Source organism: Gavialis gangeticus, unplaced genomic scaffold (assembly GCF_001723915.1).
Source record: "Gavialis gangeticus isolate Ggan-Ray unplaced genomic scaffold, GavGan_comp1, whole genome shotgun sequence".
Taxonomy (NCBI): domain Eukaryota; kingdom Metazoa; phylum Chordata; order Crocodylia; family Gavialidae; genus Gavialis; species Gavialis gangeticus.
This window is the reverse complement of record NW_017728991.1, coordinates 7,374,610-7,391,304: the sequence shown is the minus strand read 5'-3', so window position 1 is coordinate 7,391,304 and position 16,695 is coordinate 7,374,610. Positions and strand designations below refer to the sequence as shown.

Here is a 16,695-nt window from a genome sequence, read left to right as displayed (position 1 = left end):
GCACTTCAAGAAGGACGTGGAGAACCTGGAGAGGGTCCACAGGAGGCCACTCGTATGGTTGGGGGCCTCCGTGGCCAGCCCTATGAGGAGAGGCTGAGGGACCTGAATCTCTTCAGTCTCCGCAAGAGGAGACTGAGGAGGGATCTTGTGGCTGCCTACAACTTTATCAGGGGCCAGCAGCAGGGACTCGGGGAAAGTCTGTTCACCAGGGCCCCCCCTGGAGTCACCAGGAACAAGGGCCACAAGCTGAGGGAGGAGAGGTTTAGGTTGGATATTAGGAAGAACTACTTCACTGTAAGGGTGGCCAGAGCCTGGAAGAGGCTCCCGAGAGAGGTGGTGCTCTCACCTTCCCTGGAAATCTTCAAGAGGAGACTGGATAGGCACCTGGCTGGGGTCTTATGACCCCTCCTGCCCCCAGTGCTCCTTCCTGCCCATGGCGGGGGGTCGGACTCGATGATCTGCCTAGGTCCCTTCCAACTCAGTGATTCTATGATTCTATGATTTGCTTTCCTTGAATTTAGCTGGAGCGGTGGGTGCTCAACATCTCTGAAAAAGGTTGCTCAGCTGAAAATAAAGAGTGATATAGTTTGCAAGAGTGCCAGTTAGACAGGCATAAGCAGAATGCCCTGCATTAACGTAAGGTACAAATATACTGCAGTCTGAGGCAGCTTCAAAACAGGAGTGACCCTTACCCACTGCACAGGGCTGTTCTGAGCTTTATTCATGGGTGTGCGCTAGTCTTAGAACCAAGTTCAGAATTTCACAGCTGAGACTCACTTAAGGCTCACGCTTGCTCAGTAGGAGAAGTTTCCCCTGTGTGTCTGAGTCCAGCTTTCAAAAATTATTCATTTGCTTATCTTGGGATAAATCTTGGCATTCTCAATTTTCATGTTTGTCATCGCCGCAGTGAGAATATTACCTGGGGAAGAGACAGGAAGCACAAGAGTTGGATCATTCCTGAATGCAGTGAACCTCTAAAATCAATTTGGCAACAACTATGGCTTTGTGTGTGAGCTCAGGGGTGTGTGAGAGAGAGATGCATGATGCCAGGGTTATATACGTGCCACTGTGTGTCTGTGAGTGTGCATGTACACGTACACATGTACCTGTATCATTTCTTTGCCTTCTGCTTGAACTTAAATTTGATGTTGCATTGTACAAAATATAAAGGGCCTAGCACTGTAAATTCCTGGCTGCTTCAGGTAAGTGCCAGCCCAGCGAACATTTACCAGGTCAAGGTTTCCTATTGGGCTGTAGTTGGTGCTGATTATTATGTGTGGAGAGAGTGCGTGTGTACCGAATAACTCTCTCTTTTGACAGTGCTCCTCTGGGTCTCACTTCTACCTGTCAGTTAAATGCCTCAGCAACAGCATTCTCACCAAATAAGCTCCCACTTCTTTCCTTGTTTTGTAATCCCCGAACCTGCACCTCTTCTGCCTCCTCCCACACACCCTACCATGGCAAATAGGCCAGGTGCAGCCTCTGCATATGTCATCGTCTCCATTGTACTTCCATTGGAGTCCTATCCAGTCCTTTATATCTCTCAGCTTGAATGCTGTCCCCACTTCCCCACTTCCCACCCCCTGCAAAAACCAGCATGCTGCTGCCTGTTTTATCTGCACACCAAAGCATAACCAAATCATCTCCTTCTCAAGAATCTAGCTCCTTTTGTGCTTTTAAAATCCTTCAGACCCACTGCCAGACTCAGAGATGAAGTTGCGTCTGCTCCCACCCCACCATTAAGTACTGGCCTCCTCTCTGCCTTTTGCTGGCTCTTGCTACTGCCGCTACCACAGTTCTCTCCTCCACAGGTCCTGCCTTTGAGATCTGCTTTTTTGTACCACTGCCTCACTGACAGGCTTAGCATAGGCCTCTGGTCAAAATGCTCCAGAGAGACAACCCCTTCAAATGCACCAGCTCAGTGCATCATGTCAGCTTCCTTTAGAAATAAGATCAGGGTCTGTGCAGAGCTACCATGTGGCCCATGAGGCAGCTCATCCCTGTTCCTTCTCTGGGATAGCTTTACCCATGTCACTTTGGGCAGCATGCTGAGACTGAAGGCCCCATTGATCCTTATACTGGCACAAGGGCTGAAAGAAAACAGCATGGGCCTCCCTCTCCTGTGGCTGCTAGGAGATCAATTCAGCTCTGGTCCAGACCCTTTTGACTTTGTCCCTTTGTGCTTTGTAGTAGCAAGGGCATAGGGAACATGGACACATCATCCCTTGCAAACGTCCTGAAGGGTGGGGGCAGCCAATGGCAGGGGGGTTCCCCAGGAGGGTGCTTTATGACCCTTTTGTGCCAACACAGCCAATGCCAAGTGCACTTGGTATGAAGGCCAGTGGGTTTGTATGGGTGCCTTTGAAGCCAGAATCTGGCCTGCAGAACCGTTCTGAAAGCTCTTCAAACTAGCTCCTTACAACCCTAAAGGAGACCCTAGACAGGTGACACAGCTGGCACTTACCTGTCGATTGCACCATCCATCTCTCCCAGGGAGGGGATCCTGTCTGTATGCAGCAGAGTCAAGTGTGCACTGCCAATGTCACAGGAAGGTTGCAAGAGCTGGTATCCGGATTCCAATGCACCTGGCAGTTGCACAAAGCTCTAAAAGGCTGAAATTTGATCGGAGTCCAATGGGGAAGTCAATACTCCTCCTTTTGCAGAAGCATTTATGAATTACAACATACACTGCCCAGGCAGTGGAGTACTTTATGGTGCAAGCTTGATAAAATACAGTTACTCTAAAAGATACAGTGGCACTATTTTCAATTCTGTTCACACAGACGTGACACTAGAAATCCTTGACATCAGATGCTACAGACAACAGCTAAGGTATTTGCTATCAGCTTTCTAACCGTGCTTTCTAAAAGCAAAGCAGAGAATAAACAGCAAGAATCTGGCCCTTTCACCTACTAAATGAATCATTCCTTTCCAATTTATGAGTGAATTTAGGGCTCCTGAAGGAGAAAAGCTGATAACATGGGATTAAACCAGGCAATCACTCTGCAAGTTTCCCCACACACAGCTCTGCTGAGGGCATCTCAGCCGCAGCCGGCAGTACCTTTCTGCTCTTGTCTGGAGCAGCAACAGGTGACTCTCAGGTGGGGTGGGAGACCGACATGTAACCCCACAAGGGTGATATCCAAAGAGGAAAGGAAGGCTCATGAGGCCCCTACGTCCTCCCAGGCAATGGCAGAAGAGTTCCAGTCTTGCAGACAGGCTGGTAATAGGTGAAAAACTGCCTCGGGGCTTCCTGCTCCTCCTGGTAACTCAAAGTCTCACCCTTCATAGGTTCTGAGGGCCAAACCCGTCTTCCACATGAGGGGCTCTTTATATTTCTCTGCCCCCCACAACTTGCTTGTTTACCACCCTTCCATTTTGCTCTGTTTTGGAGACTCTGAAACCCTCTATTTTGCTAGGGGCTCTGTGTGCCCTTCCTTCCCGCTGCTTCATGCCATCATCCCCACTTCTCCCTCCCACGCCGGTTGTTCTGCATTCTTTCCTATCCACTCTTTCGCCTCATGCCCTTGTCCCTCCACTCCACTTTCCTTCCATGCCAGGGACTCTATGTGGCCTCCCTTATTCCCTCTCTGCTCTCTCTTCCTCTTCACTGTTCCTATTTATTTTCTTTCCCCAGGATGGAGGTGCAGTTATTTTGGGAGTTGTTTGATGGTTGCCACTACTGATTCTTTGCCCCATAGAAAATTATAAGCTGCTAGGTCTGCAGTACTTGGAGTGCCTTCCATTGCTGCCTTCTGCTAACAAATCGCTAAGCCCATTGCTGCTTACATCATTCCTTGAAATGTCAGGATGTGCTCTAAACAACCAAATGAAAGCCATTAGCTTGAGATTAGGAAAGCACTGACTCACTTAGCCAGTCAAGGTGTATTGGCAAACATTTCTGTGTATAAAGGAAGGGAAAGGATGCTTGTAGTGCGTGGAATGGCGGGACAGAGGTCACGTGGTCCAGTGAACAGGACACAGTATTTGGACTCTGACTGTATTCTAGTCCAGGGGTGTAACGCTCCCACTTATCTGAGGCTGGACTTTTTCTGGGTCCCCGCCAAGCTGGACCTCCCCTCAGCTCACCTGCCACAACTCTGATGGTAACAAATTAGATAGGAGGGATTCAGTGGGTGTAAATACAGAGGTCCCACTTGGGGTTACTCACAAATCTGGAAGCAGTTGACAAAGGGGGCTCCACCTCTCCTACACCCCCAGCCACATGCCAGCCATTGGTGTCGAGTTGATGAATTATGTTGCTGGAGTCCGATCTGTTCCAGGTTCTTTCAGAGGCAATCCTGACAGCTCTATCTGGATTTATCCAATTAGGCTAAATACCCTGGGTCCACTAGGGGTTAACCTTTGAGTAAAATCCTGATGGAAGGACTCCAGGTATCCGGAACCTAATGTTTTCTTCCCAGAAAATCAAGAACAAAAAAAGAGAAAGAAACAAAGAGGAGCCTCTTCCCAAAAGGGTTGCTCCTGTTCTGGTTAACACCCTTCTTAGCCAGTCTGCTGCTCTCCCAGCTCCTTAGGAACGCTGGTTAGTTGCTGGGTCAAGGCTCAGTTTCCTTTGCCTCAGATTCCCCACAGCCTATGCCGCTCTATATGAATTGAGCCCCCGTGGCTCTGACATCTCTCTGCCTGTGTGTCCTAAGCCTGCCTCTTCCTCGGGAGTAGTTCGCCCAGAGGCAAACTCTCTCCTTGCTTCCCCGGCACTCCAGGTGTCTTTTAAATCTCTCATGGCAGTGCTGGGGGCTGATGTCATTAGACTGGCACTGCCCAGCTTGATTGAGAGCTGGGTCTCAAACTACAGTGGCGGCGCCATGCATGCTGCTTCCTGCTCCGGGGGTTTCTTATTTTGTTGTGGGCTTGCTCAGCCCATTCAGGGTTCTGGGGTTTGCTTGTGGGGTCTCTCAGGCCCCTATCGTTACAAGGGTTCAACAATGTTTTTGGGCAGAGTGCCAAAAATACCCACAACCTCAACTCATAAGATGTCGGTGTGCCGGCGGCAGATGGCGGGGTAGCCGCAAGAGGCCCAATCCTTGTTGTGATAGCGCAGTCCTGGCCCCTTCCACGCTGCCTTCCCTGAGGCATGTGTGGCAAGCAAAATGCCTTCGCGTGCCACGCTGGCACCCATTGCTGGGGGTTGCCCACCCCTGTCCTAGTCTGTTCATCTCAGCTTCTGAACTATGCTACTGACAGACTACCCACAGGGATGTCCTGATACCACCATGATGAGGGAAGCGCAAATGCGTAGTAAGAGAAATAAGCTCTAGTAGTCAGACCCTGGGAACAAGCAGCAATGTTCAGGTCAGGAATTTTATATACACATTTCCCAAGTTCAGGAATGTCTGCATCTGTGGTGTGTGGGAGGGGCAGGGGATGGTTTCTGCGATCACCTCTGCCAGGGGTATGCTACTCCAATGGCTTGGGCCTGTTTACCCAAGGCCATCCTAGGTATGGGCAAATTAACAAGTTATAGGATTTGTATATATGATCCATGTACTCACACTGACTTCAAGGTAAGTGAAAGCTAAATGATAGAAGTTTCACACTACAGTGGTTTGGCTTTCATTGACTGTGAGGTAAAAATGACTCTTACCATCAGAGCACCTAATGTGGTAAAGTCCCCGCACTCTTTTTAGTCACAAGAAGTTGCTCATTTGTCCAGACCGTCCAGAACATTAATCTCAATTAATTGTTAACGTGGATTAGTTGTACTTCATTTCAGTCCTGTGTGGACACTCTCATTCAGAATTTAAGTGGCCTTCATTTGATTTAGCGAACTTCACTGTGCACCTGAAACTTAATTGAATGAAGGCCACGTTCATTTTGAATATGAATGTCCATGCAGTGATTTGACTAAGCAACTTTAAAAATTAATTTAGCTTTTGTTACATAGCCCCTGTAGACAAGACCCTCATATCAACAAGCTTCAGTGGAATCAGTGCTGATTTATGCTGGTGTGAGATCAAAGTCTTAGCAGAACAAAAATAGCCACATATCTTAATTAAATATCATTGATCTGGTAGCACTGGCTTCCATTCAGAACCTGTGCCGGTGCTGGTAACAGTTAATCAGCAGTCACAATATAAAGGGACTCTTTGGGTACAACTAAAGAATGAGGAAGCAAACAGCATCTTCTTAAACTTTATGACAATAAGCCTATTGTACAATTCCAGGTAGCGCAACTTCAAAGGCAGTGTTGCAACCATCTTTATTTAAATTACCTGTACAGAAATGCCAAGAACAACATTCATAATTGGTCATTTCATACAAGCAGCAGAGCTGCTGTGGACGGTATTTGCCTGTCATGGCCACATCCAATCTATCTGCACTGGTACAACACACCAGAGAAACCAGGGGTCCCACTTTGGGGATCCGCTGCTTCTTTATAAAACGAGGCCAATCCAAGACTGACGTTTGCACAGCAAATATTACAGCAAGAGAAATTACTGTGAACCTCTCTATTCTCTGTCATTCCAGGCTACAGTTTCCTCTTTAAAGATTGAAGGAAATGAAACAGTCATAAGCCCTGGCAAACCTGGGGAAAGGGATCAAAGTTTGCACAAGCCTTACATGATTTTGATTTCTCCTTAACGGTCTAGCAGAAAACTACAGCACAGTTTGGGAGTTTTTCCCCTTAAACAAACTCTGAAGCAGCGTGGGAAGGTACCAAACGATGAGAACTCCTGATAACCGTGCTTTAACGAGGAAGGGGGAGGGCAGAACATGAGGCTGTATTTACTGCCCAGGCACAGACAAGAAGAGGGCTTTGAAAGCGGATGGGTTGTCTAGCCTTGTGCTGGGAAACAGGGCCCCCCTGTGGAAAATGTTCATTACTTGTCAGCTTGTTTGGAATCAGCTCAGAGCCAAACACACTTGAGCTTTATTAGCTTCAAAATCTGTGTCCCCCTGCACACCTCCGAGTCCCGGTGCGGGTCTAAACTGTGCCTCTTGCTTCTCTAGAGCTACAATATTTGCAACAGCAACTGCAAGATCAACAGCAACATATAATAGCTACAAAGCACTTTGAATTCCTTTGGGATGAGGAGGTCTGTGCACAAACCCATAAAGAGACTTCACTAAGTTCCAGCTCGCTGTTTTACTGACCTGAGGCTTATTCCAGTTTTCAATCCTGAATATTTATGAGGAGCTGAACCACAATATCCAGAGCTCTCTCCTACTTCCCAACTTCCATTTCTCACCCCGTTTTTGTGACCTTATTTTAGTTATTTCCTGCAATGCGTAGGAATCGCTCCTACCTGTTCGAGGATGAGTCGCGCCTGGTTCAAACAAAGTGAGGCATATCATTAGTTCTTTCAATTAAACTCGCTGAGTGATCTGTCAGTCCAGTATTCCAGGCCAGGTCTACCCTGTCGCCAGACTGCACTGTGGTGAAGCTTGGCATACCTCCGTGTGCATTTAACCATCAAATGTATGTAATGTAGCTAGCCTGGAATGGTACCGGGTGAACGCCAATAAGCACTACTGCCCTAAGCCTGCTATATTACAGCCATGTTGGGTTTTCATAGATTCATAGATGCTAGGGTCAGAAAGGACCTCAAAGGATCACTGAATCTGACCCCCAGCCAGTGGCAGGAAAAAGTGCTGGGGTCGTGTGACCCCAGCCAGGTGCTTGTCCAGTTTCCTCCTAAGGGAGTTTTAGTGAGTATGGAACAGACATGCCATAGTCCTTTGTGACACCCTCCGGAGGGGGGTGTAAATGTGCTCCAGAGTCAAAAACTCAAGTCTTGACAGGTAACATCATACATTTTCCATATTACCTGAATCTAGCAGTATATGGAGAGAAGGGGAATAATCAGTTTATGAATGAACTCTATGAAGAAAAAATATATCTTTACCTCTTCAACCAATCAAATCCAGATTCCAAGCTTAAAATTCATATTAGATTTATTTTGGTGTCACATTGCCCACATAGATGGGAAAAATCCAACCAAGGAACACTTGGGTTGCAAGCGCCTTTTGCACTGAAAGCCTTCCAAAACCTCTTCCTGATTGGAAATAGCATAATGCCTGGCCTTTTTCAATATTTGCTCACTACATCCCTTTAGAAAACATCCTTTTCCTGAACTCAGACCAGTCACACAGTTCCACCCCTGGGCCTGTTCCCTGGGGATGGCTTATATGTCAGTGCTTATTCATCCAAAGATGTGATGCCACCCAGTACTTGTGCACAAATTCCCCTCTCACCTGGAGTAAGGGTGACAGGCTATTAACATTTTGGTTGCTGGGAAATGAGCAGGGCCTCTAGGAGACTATCACAAGTCTCTTAACTCCAGCTTCCCACCACACATCTTCCTAACCAGACAACTCAACCTGGAGGCCGCACAAAGTGCAAAGGGGACAGGTTAAAAGTCTCAGCTTACTTTGCCTACGGCTCTGAGCATGGGTCAGCACTTCTATCAGAATACCTACTTTCACGCTCCAAAAGCATGTGGTTCTGTTCCTGTTTAACGGGGGTGGGTTGCACACTGGGAAGTCCCTGGAGACACACTGAGCCTGATTCTTTATCTCGTCTAATAATTTACACCTGGGCAAACTGCATATAAAATGATAACAGAACAAAATCAGAACACTTTACAGGCAATCTGCCCGGAGAGATTGAGGCACAGGGATCTGGGCAGTCAGGTCTAGAAAGTTTACAGTAGTGTATGTGTGAACAGAGCCTGCTCCATGTTTGTTTGTACAGGGGAAAATATAGATGTGACCTTTTGCAGCCAGAGCCAGAATAGTAATTAGCATGCCATAGATAATAGGCAGGGAAGTTCAATCCATGTCTTCTATAATGGAGGAAAAGGCAGCAATTTAGTTAAGACTAATATTATATTGTTAATGATGGTGAGTTGAATAACTATACCATAATGCAGGCAACCTATAATTAAAAAGCATAAATTATCCTCTTTTCCTTGTAGGGGACATCAATCAAGTCCACTTTGCACAGCTACGTACAGCATATAGAGAGATGTGTAGGATTACATGAATCATCCTGAAACAGTAAGAAAGCCAGTGAAGTCAGTGGGAGAAAATCAGCTTCAACAGGGAAAAGAATTATTATTAAAAGTAGCTTTAAAAATCTTTTGGCATAGCCTATTATTTGAACAAAGACCAGGTGCTTGTTCAGGTTACTTTACAAGCAGGGGGGCCTTCCCTCCAGCAGTGACTATGGGTGGTTAAGCCATGAACACGATGTTCCAAGGGGGGCATCGCTGAGCCACTTGGTACCTTTGCTTGTACTGAATGTACCATCCACATGCAGTGAGCAACTTGTCCCCACCTCCTCTGTGAACAGCTTGGCTTATTCTCAGTCCCACTGATTTCCTTTCTTTACTTCCCAAGATCTGACATTTAGATTTGGGGTCAGAATTTCTAGTGCTCAAGGACAGATATTTAAGTGCTTGGCACCCACAATTGTGGCTCAGAACACAGCAGTTCCTGTTATGATAGCTTTTTTTAACACAAAAACTCGTAATATCATGTGCCTCCGAGTACCGAATTCTCTTGAAGATGGCGCCTGTTTGCACATGCTGAGGTGTTCTGAGACGTGCATCCATACTGCCCAGGTCTCCACTGCCTGGCCTCTTGACAAAAGTTATACATAAACTGGTTTAAATCATCAGAAATTGGTTTAAACCTGTAACAGAACAGAAGTGCAGTGCATATAAACCAGTTTCAAAATGGCTGAAACTTGTTTAAGATAAACCTGGTTGAATGCAGGATCAGACTTAACTGATTTGGGTCAAATTGGTTTATGAAATTTCTTTCCCCAGACCCCTTCCTGATTCAAGTTAAATTAGAGGCCCCCTAGCATCCCAGCAACCCTGCAGAGTCCTGATACTGTGATCCTGGACTGCAAATCCCAGAGACCTTGGTCACAACAAGAAGAGGAAGTATCAGAGAGCCATGCTCTAGCGCCTCCCAGTTTCTGTCCTGAGCCACTGCAGGCATATGGCTGCATTTCCTGAATCAAAGGTAAATGTACATCCATTTGTTTCTCAGTTTGATCTTTGTAGCTTAGACTAACCTGCACAGACTGAATCGATTCAGCCTTGGGCTTTTTGACTGTCTGCAATTAGCCTTATACAGTCATTTCCAGCTGTGCAAAGAATAAGCAAAGTTGGATGAAAAATGCCCATTCTGACATAAACATGCACCAGCTGTGACCCTGTGGTGCAATGGTAGCATGTCTGATTCCAGATCAGAAGGTTGTATGTTCAAATCACACTGGGGTCAACACCTTTATTTTTTAGACTGGACAAGCACCTGACTGGGGTCATATGATTCCAGTGCTCTTTCCTGCCCAGGGCAAGGGGTTGGACTTGATGATCTATTGAGGTCCCTTCTGACCCCTACCAACTATGAAACTCTATGACACATCCTGTGCAGGTCTGGTACAACATAAGGCCCATAATATCCAATCCTAAGTGCAAGCAGGATAAAAGGCCAAAAGACAGAGCTAGGAACATGAATTGCTTTAGACTATGCTAGCCAGGAATGGTGGGTTATCACCTGATGGGCAAGAACAACATTTGAACATGTACTTGTTTACACAGTTTCAATTCTAGCACAGAGAAGTCACAGACTCACAAATCATCTCTCTTGGAAGTTTTTTGCCTCATGAAAGTTTTCTATTTGTCAGGCTGTTTTGAGCTCCTGCATCTTGAACAGTCCAGTTGTCTCTGGAAGCTGAAGACAGGGGGAAACACAGATCAAAACAAAATTTAAGAAATGTGTTTTTCATCATGGATGCATTGTGGGATCTTCACAGTCACTTTGCCTTAACTTTGAATGATTCAAAAGTAAATCTATTTCTCTTATTGACAATCTCATCATAATTGCTTGCTGCAATTTTCATTAGATTGATTTACAGATCTGAATGTGTCTTTATAGCTGTAGGGTTTTTGGTTGTAGTCATGTTGGTCTAAGGACATAAGCAGGCAAGCTTCTTTGGGTAGATGTGATATCTTTTATTAGACCAGCTGAGTAGCTGCAAAAAAGTTATTTGCAAGCTTTCGGGTGCAATCACTCATCTTCAGATATAGGGAGACTCTACTGTTTTGAGATCTTCAAGGAATGAAGGAAGCTAAAATTGTGACAGGATATGAGTGAGAATGTAAATAGGTGAAAATTAGGAAAACAAAGGGTAGGGAAGGGAGGGGAGGAAAGAAGGGGGAAATAATGCCAAAGGGAGACTCTACTGTAGTTGAGTTCTCAAAGGTAGAAAAGAGGCAGTCTGAAAAAGTAAATAGCTGGACATCAGGAAAACAAAAGATAGGAAAGGAGAGGAGGAGACAAAGGTGCTGGGGGAAGAAAAGTGTAAATGGTAAGGTCAGGCAGGTACCTGGTGAATCAGATGTCAGGCAGGTTGTAATGTGTCATAAATCCACTGTCTATATTAAGTGCATGATTTTTAGTATCCAGTAGGTTGATGATGTGAAGTTCATAGGCCCGTCTATGAAAGGTGTTTTGTACGTTCCCTTTGAGGCTTAGAACTGAGAGATCAGAGAGGGGGTGATTGTCTTGTGAGAAGTGGGCATCCACAGGTAATTGGATATTTTTGTCTTTGATGGCTTTTCAGTGGCCATTCATTCTGGTGTGCAGCTGTTGTTTGGTTTCTCCTACATCTTTTCCACCAGGGCATTTGGTGCACTGAATGAGATATTGCCATAAAATTGATCAGCCAAATCTCTGATCATATATTACATTTCTGGAAGTGAAGGTGTAGGATCCAGGAATGGTGATGGTTCTGTTGTGGGATGTGGTTATTGTGGGAGTGGTGGAGATGTGTTGGCAAGTTTTACATTTCTTGTCCTGGCACAGTCTGGATCCATTAGGTGTGGGCTGGATCATAGGGCCTAGGGACAGACATTCAAAAAGGCTTAGCCTGAATTAATTCAATCTTTGCAGGTTAGTCTAACCTGGCTAGGCTGAACCGGTTTGTAACTGCACGGACATCCCAGATATGCTGGCACATGCCTGCAGTGGCTCAGGCTAGAAGCTGGGGGTGCTAGGGCAGCTCTTCTGCCCCTTCCACAGCACTGAGGTGAGAGTGAGCATGGCCAGACCCTGGCAGGATGCTCTGATTAGCCAAGCAGGGAATTGATAACAGTATTTATGACCCCTAACTCAGTGTTTATCACCCCATTGAAAAAACAACAGAGGGATATTACCAGCTAGCTGGTACTACATTCAACCAGGTTTATCTCAAACTAGTTTCAGCCATTTTCAAACTGGTTTATGTGTTTATGTGAATATCTGTTCTGTTTCAGATTTAAACCAGTTTTTGATCACTTAAACCGGTTTATGTGTAATGTCTGGCCCTAGCCAGGGAGTTTGCTTCTGGTGATGAGGTTGGTGAGGTTCAGTTCTTGTTTAAAGGCTAAGATGGGTGATTTTGGAAAGATCTCTGTAAGAATTGGGTTGTCTTCTAGCACAGGTTGCAATTGTTTGAGGATTTTCTATGTAGGTTCCAGGGAAGAGTGAGATGTCATAACTAAAGGTGTGCAATTTATACCTGTGGCAGCATTTTCTTCTATTAGATACAGTCTCAGCCTGTTATTGAATGGGATCCAGAGCAAGTTCACTCTTCTTGTATTACAGTGACTCATCAACAAAGACTGGACCTGATCCTGTGTAGACTAAATGGCAAAGCTTAATACAGCAGATATCAGGTACAATTGTCTGGGGAGATGAAATGTCAGAACGCTGTCACTTCCCTGGAAGCCTCTACAGGAAGAGGGTTGCTGTTCCACAGGAGAAAGCAGTGGAGCTGGAAAGCAGCCCCCTGTACACCATGCTAGATTTGGGAAGGGGGTGGTCCCCTCAGAAATTACCGTTGGCGGGAAACTAAAATGTCCTAATGTTTCTACTGCAAAAACGAGTTGTAGCTCATGGGCAAGGCCCTGTGGGGAATTTATGCTGCCCCTGCCATACCTGTTCTCTGAATGCACAGAAGACATCGTTTTTCAAGACCGTCAGTTCAGCAGCCCTAATCAACACAGCTCATGGAGGAAGCTCTTGTACAACCTAAATGAATTCAAATGTGAAAATGTTCCAGTTGCTTTGGAGACTAAGTGCTGTGGATATTGAAAAATGAAGAAGTAAAGAGCCAACGCAGAGAATTTAAAGGCCAGCAGTCTGTATGCAAGCATGCCTTGTGTCAGGATAGCTAGCATTCATGCTTCCTCTGCAAGCAGTAGAATTTTTGCCAGCTAATTAACAATATTATTTTTTGAATACACAGACTCCCATCATAGTCTGATACATTAAGAATGCATCAGGTTGGTGTTCCCCAAGATCTCATGGCTGTAAGTTTCTAATACTGTATTTTTCCATTTGTACCATCAAATGAAACCTCCCTGGATCACAGAACTTCCTGGATCAGATACTATAGTTGTAACAGCTACAATATATATCAACAGCTATGTGTTTCTAACTGGCTTTTATGAATGCATGAAAGTTTAGCCAAAACCAGTCTGGCTGTTTGGATCTAAACCATAATGAACTCACTGTATTTCAGCACACAGTGTTGAGTACCAAATAATTCTAGAAACTGATTTGATTCAGACAATCCCTGCTCATGTTGTAAGGGCTCTCCTTCAGCTGGGAGGTAAAATCAAACCCTGCCTGTCTGTGGTGGTTAAAGATGACATAACACTTGTGCATATGAGGGGGCAGGTTGTAGCTGTGTTGATCTAAGGACATAGTCAGACAAGGTTCTTTGGGTGAATCTGATATCTTTTATTAGACCAATTTAAGTTTAAATTGGTCTAATGAAAGATACCAGATTCACCCAAAGAACCTTGTCTGCCTTTATGCATATGAGGGCATTAACTCTATTGACCTGGCCTCATCCCACCATGTCTGAGCTCTGGGAGGCCAGGCCCTGCAGGGAGGTGACGGGATTCGCTATATCCTGCAAGTGCAGTCCTGCACTACTGCATGTCCACATGTGATTTTTCTGTGCAGGACAGATGGGCCACGCATGCAGCACTGACATGGCTGTCCCAGGTTCCTCCCAGGTGGAGATGCCTCATCAGGGGGTTTTGCAGATAGATGGGCATTTCCCACAACAATCACTCCACGTACCCAGTCCTTGCCATGTCCCTGGGGTCACCTGCCCTACTGCACAGGGACCATGTGTGACAGCCCCTGTGCAATAGGGAGGCCATCAAGTTAATCAGTCACCTAGCTACTTCACCTAGTGATGATGGTGGCTGTGACTTGCTGTGTGAACACAATGTGGGACTGCAGCACTAGAGCCTCAGTCATGTGAGCAGTGGTTGGAGGTGAGGCTTGCAGGGACCTAGGGCCACTGCGGGGGTCTTGCTTCATTTGACTCACCAAGTATCTGGGCTGCAGGGGCCATGGGCCATGTGCTGGGCATCCCTGCATTAAACAAACGAAGAGAGAATCTTAGCATCATAGGAAAGCAGAGCTGGAAGGGATCTCATAATGTCATCTAGTCCAGCCCCTGTTCAAGGCAGGATCAGTCCTGACCAAACCATCCCAGCCAAGTGTCTGTCCAACATGATCTTGAAAATTTCTAGAGATGGAGATTCCACAATTTCCAATGCTTGACTACTGTCATCGTCAGAAAGTTCCTCTTAGTTTCCAGCCTACATTTCCTCTGCTGGAGCACAAGGCCATTGCTCCTAGTCCTGTCCCCTACAGCAGTGGTTCCCAAACTTTTTTTACCGCAGCCCAGCGGGAGCAAGACAGGGCACACAGAGCCAGGTGCTTCCCTCCTAGGGCTCCCGTGCCACCCAGCTTTAACCCCAGAAGCTCAGCTGTGACCCCAGAAGCCACTTGCCCAGGCGGACAAACGAGGGTCCGAGCCAGGGGGCTCATGCCACGACTCGGCAGCCAACCTGCCGCAGCCTGGTACCAGGTCGCAGCCTGGTGGGCTCTCCATCCTCTCTATAACTTTCAGGTATTTGAAGACTGTTATCAAATTCCCCCTCTGTCTTCTCTTCTCCAGTCTAATAACTCTAGCTCTTTCAACCTTTCCTCATAAGTCATGCTTCCCAGGTGCCTAATCATTTTTGTTGCTCTCTGCTGGATTTTTTTCTAATCTGTCCACATTTTTCTTGAAGCGTGGGGCCCACAACTGTAACAGTAACAGTAACAGTCACAGCAGTAACAAGGGGTGTACAAACCCTCATGCTGTGTACTCTATTTAGATGATAATTTCTTTGGTGCCAGGAGCATCCCTTACGGTAGTTTTGTGCAGCATCCAACAGAACAGGGCCCTGACCTGAGCTGGATTCCTTCCACACAACTGCAGCATGAACTGTAAGCAAAAGACATGCTTATAATTGCAGCCCAGGTTATAAAGTTGACATCAGGGACTCTGATCCAGACCCTGACTTCCCCATAATTAACAGTTCAGTTCACTTCAGAGTTGGTTTCCTAGACGCTGTGGTGTAATTCTGGATCTGAACCCTCCCTGAAGCTTGGAAATGTAGTCAGATCCAGCCTTCTGCTTAGGACCCGTGGTTAACTCTGATTGTCAGACACAGAACTCGATGTCCCTGCAGTCTCTCAGTAGAACAGGTCACAGTTAGAGACTTCGTACCCATTTCCCAGGTCCTTGCTGATTTATGTTAAGTCCTTACCTTCAGTTTCACGCTGCTATTTTGTATGCCTATCGTCTCAGACTTTGCAGGTTGCTTCTTTCTCTGATTAAACTGATTTTTTTGATTAATAATTCTGTCAATTGTAAGAAAAATTCTCCATCTTCCCACACAGCATCCTATGAGAAAACAAATGACCTGTATAAATATAAAACGCTCACATTGAAATTAAACTTTCCACGCAAACCCTATTTTGCTGGTTGCTAGACTCTACAGGCTTCTCTTTCTGAGACCACCTCTGATTTCAAGATAGAGTGTTTCAAAGCAGGAAGACAATAAAAGTAAGTCCTTGGGGGGGTTTAGCCATGGCAATCTGTATGTTATTTTCCAGATGGAAGCAAAATGAGTTTTACTTTACTGGTATCAGGCTATTCCTTGAAATGCCAAATAGACCAGTTAACATTTTAAATGTACACCAGTGCTGGCTATGTATCAGTTTGAGTCCTATTTAATTGTTCCTTTTTCCTTTTATTACACCACTTGATTTTCTCACCTCTTTTTTCACTCCTAGTTCCTCTACTTTCCTTTGCAAGAGATGCATTTCAGAAATACCTGTGGCCAATTTTTATGACTGCATTACTCTCCCTTCTTCAGAAAGCCAAGGGGTAAAAATACAGGAGAGCCTAATAATGAATCATGTTATCAGGAACTTGAATAGAACAGAGCTCATTACATAAGTAGTAAATGCAAGAATAAATATGAGAAAAGTACCTTAAGCAAGCTGTTCTCTCACTGATGGATGGTGGTTTACTTAATGTATTGCATTTAAGTAGTTCCCTCTGTATTCAAGACATTTTTTAAAGATAATAATTAACTCTGATAATGATCGTGTAAGTATTACTGTCCCCATTTTGCAGGAGCCAAAACCGAGGCTCCAGCACACATTATGTTTCTGGCACAATTAAGGTGGGTAATAATCATACCCAAAATAGCAATTGGCTACATGTTCATAGAATTTGTGGTGCCATAAAATCACAAATAACCACAAAGATATTACTTAGTTTCATAGTTTCTAGGGTCAGAAGGGACCTGA

The 16,695-nt window shown here is 45.5% G+C and overlaps 1 long non-coding RNA gene and 1 other non-coding gene across 2 annotated transcripts in view; both read left to right on the top strand.

The window, feature by feature from the left end:
• The first annotated feature begins 6,924 nt into the window (after positions 1 to 6,924).
• LOC109297121 overlaps positions 6,925 to 16,695 on the top strand; it is a 22,590-nt gene continuing 12,819 nt past the window's right edge. The window contains exons 1-2 of the long non-coding RNA XR_002097212.1: positions 6,925 to 6,935; positions 12,692 to 12,698. This is a non-coding gene — a long non-coding RNA (uncharacterized LOC109297121). The remainder of the gene's footprint in view (positions 6,936 to 12,691; positions 12,699 to 16,695) is intronic.
• TRNAW-CCA lies at positions 10,189 to 10,260 on the top strand. The gene has a single exon. It is a non-coding gene; the product is annotated as a tRNA-Trp (tRNA).